A 12,544-nucleotide genomic window follows, 5' to 3' on the forward strand; every position below is an offset into this window, starting at 1 on the left:
CCGCAGTCACCTTCTCGCCAAAGCCCTACCTACCCAGAATACACATACCCTGTCTGGGACGGTGCGAACACCGCCCTCGACAGGAAACCCTTTGTCCAAGTGCTCCTCGCTGGAAGGACTCCCAGCAGCAGGAGGTCAGACTCGTGTCTGTGGTGGCAGCATCCATTTTGTGGAGCTGAGGCTTCAGTTAACTTTAACCGGGGTTCACAGTTACGTACACGTCGTGTCCCTCTAGAAGGGTGGAATGCTAACCTCGTCGCCAGCATTGGTGAGAGGGCAGCACCCCGATTCGTATGACACCTTACTCGACATGCCTGGATAACGCGACACCGGAGTTACCGATATAGTACGCGTTATCATGGAACAGCTATTGGGTCTTGATTCCGCAAGCTGCAACCGGGCTCGGCTCGGGCCTGAACCTAGCTCACACGAGCCCACGCACTCTGCCTTCAGGATCGTTAAGGCCTGCCATAGGAGTGACTGATAGGAACTCGGGTGTCCATTGTATGGTTAGATATAGAGCTACTATACCTAAAGCGAAGGGTGGTTACACGTCTTCGCCCCAGCTGTCGTGCAGCCAGTTGTGTCAAATTTAGGAGGCCAGCCAGGGGTGGCATAATACATGCTTCAGCCCCTGGCGGCCCTGGGTACACCTATGCCCTGCGTTACGGGGTCTGATAAGGTGGCCCAGTACCAATTGGTAAATGCACCTAGGGTACATATCGTAATTTAGAAAGAGAACAGCCAGGCTGTGGGTCTGATTAGCAGGCCCACAGCCAGAGAAAGTCGTAAACCAGTGAAACAAAAGCAAAAAATCTGGGTGATCATAGGATTGCAGACCCTACTCTCCTACATGACCCCCCCCCAAACGTCTGAACAATAAGCTAACCTTGACCAGGTGAGTCTTCTTGTTCTAAGTGGAAATATCTGGAGAGCCCATCGGCATTGCCATGATCAGTACCAGGTCTATGTTCCACTGTAAAGTCCATCCCCTGTAGGGAAATGGACCACCTAAGCAGTTTGGGGTTTTCACCCTTCATCTGATTTAGCCACAAGAGGGGCTTATGGTCGGTCTGAATCTTGAAGTGAGTGCCAAACAAGTATGGCCTCAGCTTCTTCAGGGCCCAAACCACAGAAAAGGCCTCCCTCTCAATAGCTGACCAATTCTTCTCTCTAGGGGTCAGCCTTCTGCTTATAAAAGCAATGGGCTGGTCTTGACCATCAAAATTCAGTTGAGAAAGAACAGCTCCCACACCCAACTCAGAAGCATCTGTTTGGACAATGAATGGTTTGGAGTAGTCCGGACTCTTGAGGATAGGCGCCGTGCACATGGCCTGCTTTAGGTCATCGAATGCTTTTTGACAGCTCGCTGTCCACTGAACTTTTTTTGGCATTTTCTTACTTGTCAGTTCGTTTAATGGTGTCACAATTGAACCATAGTTCCTGACAAACTTCCTATAGTAACCAGTCAGGCCCAAGAAAGCTCGAACCTGAGTCTGGGTGGTTGGAGGAGCCCAGTCCCTGATTGACTGTATCTTGCTCTCCAGTGGCTGAACCTGACCTCCACCTACAAGGTGGCCCAGGTATACAACCTGTGTCTGCCCTATCTGGCACTTGGTGGCCTTGATAGTGAGACCTGCTGCTTGCAGTGCCTCTAACGTCTTCCGCAGGTGGACCAGGTGATCCTCCCAGGTGGAGCTAAAGACAGCAATATCGTCAAGATACGCCGCACAGAAGTCATCCAGCCCAGTAAGGACTTGATTCACCAACCGTTGGAAGGTGGCAGGTGCATTTTTCAGACCAAAGGGCATCACCACGAACTGATAATGCCCACCAGGGGTTGAAAATGCGGTTTTAGGCTTGGCGTCCTCAGCTAACCTGACTTGCCAATACCCAGCTGTCAGGTCAAACGTACTTAAGTAGTTGGCCGAAGCCAATCTATCGATAAGCTCGTCTGCCCTTGGTATTGGGTGGGCGTCAGTCTTAGTGACTGCATTGAGACCCCTGTAGTCTACGCAAAACCTCATCTCTCTCTTACCACCCTGGGTGTGAGGTTTCGGCACTAGAACTACGGGACTAGCCCAAGGGCTATCCGAGGGTTCAATGACTCCCAGCTCCAACATTTTCTGCACTTCACTCTTGATGCAGTCTCTAACGTGATCAGGCTGCCTGTAGATTTTACTCTTGACGGGCAAGCTGTCACCAGTGTCAACCTCATGGGTACACCAATCGGTCTGACTGGGTGTTAGAGAAAACATATGTCTGAACGACTGAAGAACCTGTTTACAGTCGCTCTGTTGATGTTCGGAGAGGCTGCCACAAAAGACAACACCATCTACCGAGCCATCGTCAGGATTCTGAGTGAGCAGGTCGGGGAGAGGGTCACTCTCCTCTTCCTGTCCCTCATCTAGGGCCATGAGCAAACTCATGTCCTTCCTGTCGACATATGCTTTTAGCCTGTTGACATGAAGCACCCTGTGGGGGCTCCGGGGAGTTCCCAGGTCGACCAGGTAGGTGACCTCTCCCTTTTTCTCCAGGATGGTGTAGGGCCCAGACCATTTGTCCTTGAGTGCTGCTGGGGCCACTGGCTCCAACACCCACACCTTCTGTCCGGGCTGGAAAACAGTCAAGACAGCCTTTTGGTCATGCCAAGCTTTTTGGAGTTCTTGGCTGGCCTTAAGGTTTTCAGATGCCTTTTCCATGTATTCAGCCATCCGCGAGCGGAGGCCAAGCACATAGTCCACTATGTTGGCTGCAGGCTTTTTGAGAGGTCTCTCCCATCCTTCCTTCACCAAACACAGGGGTCCCCTTACAGGATGCCCGTACAAAAGTTCAAAAGGGCTGTAGCCAACCCCCTTCTGCGGGACTTCCCTGTAGGCGAACAAGAGGCAGGGGATCAGGACGTCCCATCTACGCCGAAGCTTTTCCGGTAGTCCATGAATCATCCCTTTTAGGGTCCTGTTGAATCTCTCAACAAGCCCATTGCATTGTGGATGATAGGGTGTAGTGAACTTGTAGTTAACACCACATTCCTTCCACATAGCAGTTAAGTAGCTCGACATAAAGTTTGCACCTCTGTCGGAGACGACCTCCTTAGGGAAGCCCACTCTGGAGAACACTCCAACTAGGGCTCTTGCCACAACAGGTGCTGTAGTGGTCCTAAGGGGAATAGCTTCAGGATACATGGTGGCATGATCCACTACCACCAGTATAAACTTGTGCCCTGATGCTGTAGGTGGTTCCATGGGACCGACGATGTCGATCCCCACCCGTTCAAAGGGCACCCCCACCACAGGCATTGGTATAAGGGGGGCCTTTGTCGTGCCACCTGACTTACCACTGGCTTGGCAAGTGACACAGGAGCGGCAAAACTCCTTGGTATCTTCGTTCATGTGAGGCCAGTGAAAGTGTGAGACAAGCCTGTCCCACGTTTTCGTCTGGCCTAAGTGACCTGCTAAGGGAATCTCGTGGGCCAAGGTAAGTAGGAAACCACGCTGAGACAAGGGTACAACCAGCCTCCTGGTCATGCCAGGCTTGGGGTCTCTTGACTCAGTGTACAGGAGTCCATCTTCCCAGTATACCTTGTGGGTACCTGTGGCGTTCCCAGCAGCCTCAGCAGCAGCCTGCTGTCTGAGGGGTTCAAGAGAAGGGCAGTCTAACTGGTCCTTCCCCAGGTCTTCCCTTGAGGGTCCCCCTGAACCCAAGAATTCAACTTGATCAAGTTCGAATTCCCTAGGCTCAGTTTCCCTCAATTCCTGTAGGTCAGCCTCCTCTGAGACTTGATCCTCGACCTGGGGCAAGGGGGAAGGCGCAGCCTTAACCCTACTGCTCTTTTTCTTGGGAGGTGTCTGGTCCGTTGTTCCAGGATCCAGCACCTGTTCAGTGGGGCATTTCCTGACCTGTGACCTAGTCACAGCGAACACATGTGCTGGCAAACCTAACATTTCCATGTGAGTCCGGTGCTCCACTTCTGACCATTGTGACGACTCCAAATCATTGCCCAACAAACAATCCACTGGGAGGTCTGGACTAACTACAACCTTCTTTTGGCCAGTTACCCCTCCCCAGGAGAAAGCTACAATTGCCATACTGTGATTGGTAGTGACATTGCTTGCATTGGTCACCAGGAATTCTGTACCTGGCATGATCTGTCCAGGGTCCACAAAGTTAGGCGTCACCATGGTGACGCTGGCACAAGTGTCCCTATAGGCCTGAGCCATCTTTCCATTTATGAAAGGCGTCTGTCGGTATTTGCCCAAAGTATTGGGGCTTACGTCAGGGGATACGTCCGCGTCCCCTGTACTGACAAGGACAGCCGGAGTGAGTGTGCCAACTAAGTTGTCACGCCCCTCAGAACCCAGGGTTAACCCTACTAAACCCTTGGGAGGCGCACTACCCCTGCTGACTGTACTAGGGGGCACAGGTGCCTTAGGGGCTGCAGTGGCAGGAGTCTGCCCTCCTCCTTTCTTGGTGCACTCACTAAACCAGTGAGATTTACTTTTACAGTACTGGCACCATCTTTTGGATTGGCCTTCTTTCTTCTTTTGGGGAGCCTGACCCCCACCCTCTTTGGGTTGTTGGGGACCTGTCGAAGACTTCTGGTCATTTTGTTCCCCTTTAGAATCTTTACCCTTCTGGTTTGCTTTCTTCTGACCACCTTGATTCTGGCCCTGGTTCTGTTTAACTCTTGTACGAACCCATCTGTCTGCCTTCTTTCCCAATTCTTGGGGAGAGGTCAGATCCGAGTCGACAAGATGCTGATGCAACAACTGGTTCTGACAATTGTTTAAAATTTGTTCTCTCATCATCAAATTATACAATCCTTGATAATCAGTAACCTTACTGCCCAGCAACCAGCCCTCAAAAGCCTTAGTGGCACAATCGACAAAATCAGACCAATCTTGAGACTGCGTTTTCTGGGTATCCCTGAACAGCACCCTGTACTGCTCAGTGGTTAGGCCGAACCCTTCAACGAGTGTATTTTTCAAGATTTGGTAATTGTTAGCATCCTCCACCCTTGTGGTGAGGAGCTTGTCTCTTCCTTTTCCTTCAAAGGAGAGCCACAAGATAGCTGCCCACTGACTCTGGGGAACACCCTGCACAGTGCAGGCCCTCTCCAAAGAGTCTCGCCCCGGCTGAGGATAGGTCGATTCAGTCTATCGACGGAACCCCACTTATGGACGCTTTTTGAAAGAACTCCAAGCAGCTCTGCTGAATGACTTGCTTACGAACGCGCCAATAATAGAACTTGATTCATAGACGCCGCGGTAGAAACGCCCGGGACATAGAGCCGTGCTCCTCTAGTCAAGCAGACATTTTCCGGCCTCGTTGGGGGACATAGAACGTTCTAAACTAGCCGTCTCGGATCCAATACTCGTGATTTATTATCCCGCTTCCTCCCAGTCAACATCTCCCAGCCCTGACGAAGGTGTGGCCCATTTGGCCATTCACCGAAACGCGCGTCGGCTCGTGGCTCCAGGAATACGGCACACCATGTAGTACCAATTAAGTGCCTAAATAAGACTAATCGCCTGGAACGTTACTCTGCTCTATGCCACATACTTACCATCTTTATGTGGCATACAACAGAACAATCTGTATAAATTGAGGTATGAGAGTGGAATGTCTGAACTTTAGGTAAGATTAGGTCGTGAAAAACTGAAAGAATGGTAGTATGATTGAAGCGTGAATTGTTGCTGGGTAGGCCAAAGAAGAATGCTATTTTGTCATTTTTATCTTTTTTCAAATAGATCATGTGTTCTGTGCAAATATTTATAAAATAATTATGTGTTATAGGTGTACATAAATGTTTTCTACACTAAAATAAAAATTGCTATATTTTGCTAAGAAACTTTGTCGTGCAAATGTTTGACTCATGTCAAATCTTGTAATGTGCAGTGCCAACCTCTAGGTTAATCACCCCACATACATTGGGATCCCAGATTTGGGACCACGTTATCAATAGGCGGGGTACGCTCTTTGTTCTTTGTTTGATCTTCTTCCCCCCTCGACCCGCCTCCATCCAACCAGAAACCCATTGGGGAACCCCCTTCTTTTGCCTCCTGGTTCTGTTTAACTCTTGTACGAACCCATCTGTCTGCCTTCTTTCCCAATTCTTGGGGAGAGGTCAGATCCGAGTCGACAAGATGCTGATGCAACAACTGGTTCTGACAATTGTTTAAAATTTGTTCTCTCATCATCAAATTATACAATCCTTGATAATCAGTAACCTTACTGCCCAGCAACCAGCCCTCAAAAGCCTTAGTGGCACAATCGACAAAATCAGACCAATCTTGAGACTGCGTTTTCTGGGTATCCCTGAACAGCACCCTGTACTGCTCAGTGGTTAGGCCGAACCCTTCAACGAGTGTATTTTTCAAGATTTGGTAATTGTTAGCATCCTCCACCCTTGTGGTGAGGAGCTTGTCTCTTCCTTTTCCTTCAAAGGAGAGCCACAAGATAGCTGCCCACTGACTCTGGGGAACACCCTGCACAGTGCAGGCCCTCTCCAAAGCAGTAATCCATTTGTGGATGTCGTCCCCTTGTTTAAAGGGGGGCACTATCTTACCAAGGTGTTTCGTATCGAAACTCTTTTCCCTATTACTAGGTACATTGCTGCCACCAGTGGGGACTGCCCCACTTAACTGTTGCTCTCTAGCAAAGGCAAGCCTTTCTTTGGCCAGGGCAAGTTCTTCCCTTTCAATCCTTAGATTGGCTGCCCTTTCCTTAGCTTCGTACACTCTCCTCTGAGGGGACGTCATCCCTCTCTGAGAAGAGTTGTGAGAGCCATTGGTTTGAAGGGATCTGCCAGAGTCTCTTGACAGAGATCGGGCTCGTCCATTCCCAATGTTAAGCTGACCTGATAGTGGCCCCAGGGGTCCCCCAGTACCGCTATCATGTTTGCTTAAGTTGGACCTGCTTAGTCTGACGACTTCTACCTGTCCCTTATCTGCCTCATCCCCAGAGAGATCCTCATCCTCATCCTCCTCCACATCTTCGTTCTCAGTTGCGAGGTGGATGAGGTCAGGATCGTCTCGGGTTCCCTCGAGGGGAGGCATGTCTCCTTCTGGATTAGAAGAGCTACGAAGTTTCTCAGCTCTTCTGGCATCATAAGTCTCCAAGAGACCAATCAGAAAGGACGTTGTGGGGTTAGACCCCTGCTGAATCTTCCTGGAGTGACACAGTCGTCTTAACTCCTTGAAGCTCAGCATAGTATATCCTGAAGGGATGACCTGTGGAGGGTCAACTGACACAAGGGGAGACCCAGAGTTTCCTCCTTTGTCCGACATACTGTTTCTAGTGTGGTGTAAGTGATGCACCTACCTACACTACGTGTTTACCTACTGTACCCTTGCTAAGAGTTGTAGCCAAGGTGTGCTAAGCCTTGAGGAGCTACAACAGCTGGTTCAGTAGAACTCAGAGTATTCTAAGCTTTTAGTTATATGTACTAACAGTACTTGTGCGATCTTTCAACAAGATATTCTTAGGCTACGTGTGGTAAAACAACAGCAAGCTCAAATCCCAACCGCTGCTCACCAATGTGAGAAGTTGGCCCGATATGCAACGTTCGCTATCCTAGCGACCGCTATGTATCGTTCCAACGACCCTTATGGTGTTTGGTTGTAAGTCAACCTATAGATCAGCTATTCTAGTAGCGTGGATACGAGCAGTCTAAGGCTAAAGACTCGAGAGGGCGCGTTAAGCCAGCTGTTTACCACACATGTACCCCTTGAACACCCAGTGAAAGGACACCACACAAGTGTTATGAAAATAAACAGTATATTTATTAAGAATCACAACAGCCCTGTACTCTTTATGAGGACAGGGTACTAAGCACAAACCAAATCTCTTTAGCAAATACTTCAAGTGCACAATTAAAACAAGTGTCCGAGGACACGGAAAGATTAAGGTCTCGGGCGGACCCGATAAGGCAAGTCGGAAGCGAGGGACTCAGGACCCTAGAGTAAGGAGGCTATGCAGGCACCGAAATGCCGAGTTACCTAGCCACGAGGGCTGCGGCTGCACAAGTCTTACAGGCGTCGGGGTCTTCGCTGACGAGCCAGGAGCCGGAAGAAAAGGAGTTGCTGGCCGGCGACCAGTGCTGAATAGTTCGTAGAGATCCAAGGCTGGATCGGAGATTGATGAAACCTGAAAGCAGAGGGGACCAAGTTCGTACTACTAGCCAGTAGTCAGAGGGTACCAGGAAGGCACCGGTTGGCCGTCACCTCGACCAGGTGAGTGGGCGACGCTAGGCTCTGCAGTCTCACGGACCAGGAGGCGTTGTCGGCGACCACGGTGGAGGTGCGAGCTGTCCCACGAAGGATGATGCTGTCGGCGTCGCTGGGCCCAGGATGGGGCAACAAGCCTTGGCAGATCTCAGGGCCACGTGGTGGGCCTAAGATGGCGTCTTGAGTGGACCAGGAGGGTCCGGGGTACTTCCCGCAAAGATGGAAGCAAGGGCCAGTCTGGAGCAACCAGACCAGCAGTGATGATTCTCGGATGTCGTCACAGAAGGGCACAAGCCAGCGGCTAGTGACCAGACAACGTGCTGAGCAGCGAGCAGAAGGGCCCCACGCAGATCGTGGAGATGCTGGGAGACTGCACTTCGGTGCTGGAGCGGCTCAGGGTCGGGGCTTCTCGGACCCCAGAGCACTCACCAGAGAGTTACCTCGATGGTCGTGCTGGTTTTAAGAGCGGGCAGGTTCTGATGATGGCCGGTCCCTCGAGGTCTCGTCGCACCCACAGATCACAGCTGAGCTGATGACGTGGGTAGAGGTCAGAGGTGCCAGGGAAGCCGGTTCTCGTCGAGCTGGGCCGTCGGATTCCTTGAGGAAGGACTTACAGCAAACCGCAGAGTTCTTAGTTGGTGCCCGCTGATGCGGGGTGACTACTCCTTAGTCACAAGGGAGAAATCTTGAGAAGAGTCTTGAATGTCCTTTCGTAGAAAGTAGTTCTTGAATCAAAGATGATCTAATTTGGAAGGGTCCCCGCTCCGGTCTTTATTCTAAAGAAAGGGGTGGGTACATGACTAGGTCCTGCCCTAAGGGTGGGACCAGGAAGGGGGGTAGTTACACCCCTCTCCCCTGCCGGACTTTCCCCAGGCCAGGGCTGTCGCCCCTGGAACTGGTTCTAACCGGCAGATGCGTAGTGAGCACCGGGGTGCCACTCCGCAGTCACCTTCTCGCCAAAGCCCTACCTACCAGGAATACACAAACCCTGTCTGGGACGGTGCGAACACCGCCCTCGACAGGAAACCCTTTGTCCAAGTGCTCCTCGCTGGAAGGACTCCCAGCAGCAGGAGGTCAGACTCGTGTCTGTGGTGGCAGCATCCATTTTGTGGAGCTGAGGCTTCAGTTAACTTTAACCGGGGTTCACAGTTACGTACATGTCGTGTCCCTCTAGAAGGGTGGAATGCTAACCTCGTCGCCAGCATTGGTGAGAGGGCAGCACCCCGATTCGTATGACACCTTACTCGACATGCCTGGATAACGCGACACCGGAGTTACCGATATGGTACGCGTTATCATGGAACAGCTATTGGGTCTTGATTCCGCAAGCTGCAACCGGGCTCGGCTCGGGCCTGAACCTAGCTCACACGAGCCCACGCACTCTGCCTTCAGGATCGTTAAGGCCTGCCATAGGAGTGACTGATAGGAACTCGGGTGTCCATTGTATGGTTAGATATAGAGCTACTATACCTAAAGCGAAGGGTGGTTACACGTCTTCGCCCCAGCTGTCGTGCAGCCAGTTGTGTCAAATTTAGGAGGCCAGCCAGGGGTGGCATAATACATGCTTCAGCCCCTGGCGGCCCTGGGTACACCTATGCCCTGCGTTACGGGGTCTGATAAGGTGGCCCAGTACCAATTGGTAAATGCACCTAGGGTACATATCGTAATTTAGAAAGAGAACAGCCAGGCTGTGGGTCTGATTAGCAGGCCCACAGCCAGAGAACGTCGTAAACCAGTGAAACAAAAGCAAAAAATCTGGGAGATCATAGGATTGCAGACCCTACTCTCCTACAGAGGTCCCCAATGATTCCCCACTCTGTTCACCAAACACACATTTCCATCTCCAGCATGCTGCAGCATACACTGTTTATGGGAATTGGGAGCCCAAGACTGGCACAAGAAGAACAGAGTCTGCTCTGAAACACCAGGCACTTACCAACGTCCCCCGAAAATCTCCACATCATTAAGTGCAACCAATCCTTGAGCACAAATGGATGAGGAAGCCCCATCAGAGCCAAAAGAAAATCTTGGGGCGACCAAATCCTCACATCAAAGTCGCAGGACAGTGCAATCGCCACTGGAAATCAAGACTGCCCTTCTAACAAGGTGTCACAAGAATCACCTTCGCAGACTGATGCTGCACTTGTGATAGGATTCTTTGAATCATTGCAAATGGGGGAAGGCAGAAAGTAGGTCTCTGTCGAAGACTGGAAAAAGGCATCCAAACTCACCTCTTGGAGGTCTGGTCTCCAGCTGTAGAAAAGAGGGAGATAAGTGTTGAGCCGAGATGCAAAGAGATCGACCCAGCAACGGTATGAACTCCGATTCAAGGATCGAAAAATGTGAGTGTGAAGCCTCCAATCACTAGAATTGCGAAGGAAACATGAGCTACACACTGCCGGCGCATTTACCTGACCCAGGTTACGTTATTTCTAGGCAGTAATGCCAAAACTCTTTGACAATCTCCACCAGAAGGCTTGAGTTCATTTCCCCTATTTTGTTGACATATCTCACTACAGAAATATTGTCCATGTGGAGGAGAATTCCACATTGCACACCACGAGTTGAAAGAGTCATCACAGTAAATGACCCCGCTGGAAGCACTAGACAGGTGATGTGAAGGCGAAGTTCCTCTGGAGACAATCTGCCTCCCATCACCACCGAGCCACACCTCTCATCTCAGCCCCATCTGCTGACATCTGACTATATCACTATCTCCAGAACAGAGGCAAAAACTGCCTTGCCATTCGAGGCGTCCTTATGAGCCAGCCCCCAAGTAATATTTGTCCTGGCTTCCTCCATCAATGGGATGCATTCTGCGTAGGACACCCGTCACCTAAGGCGAAGCGTTTGGAACCTCTGCAGGGCCCTGTAATGGAGAGGGGCTGGGAAGATAGCCTGAATGGAGGACGAATCCGGCCAAAATTCTCAAAGATATAGGTGTTGAGGCAAGGGCTCCTCACAATTTTCTCTTGATAGCCATCATCTTCTTCGAGGGTAGCCTGAGCTGGGCTAAAACCAAATCTACTTGAAATCCCAGGATTTACTGTAGTTGGGATGGAATCAAAAGAGATTTTTTAGGAGTGATGCAAACTACAAATCTTGAAGAAGTAGAACCGCCCAGGAAATATGCAGAAGAATTATATCCTGATATTGTGCCATGATGAGGATGTCATCTAGGTATATTATGAGACAAACACCTCTCTACTGAGGTACTGAACCACTGGACGAAGGAGCTTGGTGAAACACCAAGTGGTCAAAGAGAGGCCGAAGGAAGGGCGGTAAACTTGTACCATTGTTGGCCAAAGGAATTTGCGGAACCTCTCGTGAGGAGGGAAGATTGAAACTGATACGTATGTGTCTTTGAAGTCGAAATGCACAAACGCATCTCCTTACTGAAGAAATAAAAATAAAAATTGTACTGGCAAATCCCCAATGGTGAAGGAAGAGGGGTAATCGCCTGTTTCGGAGAAAGTCCTGAATTTCTAAGTTTATAAAACTCCTGTCTGACTGACAAAAACTCAGAGAAAGGGATAGAACCTGTTGTGAGGGGGTCACATAAATTCCATCTTGAAACCTTGAACTGTCTCCAGCGCCCAGGCTTCAGGCGTTATCAATTCCCAATTATGAAGGAAAATTAGCATCCGCTGAGACCAAACTTCTAGCCAACGACCTCCTGTTTGGCAAAAAAAATGTGTCAGGGACCTGGACAAATATGTGCCTATTTTGCTGCTCTGGATAAGGTGCAGACTTTGATTAAGAAGGTACTCAGCAGAGGTGTTTTTGCAGAGGCCGTGGACCAGGCTGCGGAATATCCCAGGCCTCTCCAAGTGGTGGTTCATACAGAGGCAGAGGTGGTGCCAACTACTGCTACTCCAATTCCAACTCCTTCTATCCCTCTGAAGCCCGCAAAGGCAGCAGCCGGTTCAATAGAAGCTCCTATTGGGCAGAAATGAACCTTCAGAGTCCCCTTATTCAGGTAAGGATTATTTCTTGTTCAGTCGTAACTTTGGGGGCAGGATGCCAATTACACAAGCTGCTGATGAATACACATCAGATGAAATGAAGATGCAGGCATGGCAATAGTTGAAGTTGTAGGTGTTTATTGAAGTGGATAATATACACTCCAGCCTCACATGTCTAAACACCTCCAGGCTTCACCATAGTCTCCGTCAGAACCTCCACCCCCACCACGGAAACCCTACATATACATTTAACCCTGTAGGAAAATAGGATCTTCTTTTATGGTTACCTCCACTTTTTGCCTGGTGCTAAGATGTTTTTGACTAGTCTGACTGGGATCCTGCTAATCAGGG

Source organism: Lissotriton vulgaris, chromosome 2_2 (genome assembly GCF_964263255.1).
Source record: "Lissotriton vulgaris chromosome 2_2, aLisVul1.2, whole genome shotgun sequence".
In the NCBI taxonomy this organism is placed as follows: Eukaryota; Metazoa; Chordata; class Amphibia; order Caudata; family Salamandridae; genus Lissotriton; species Lissotriton vulgaris.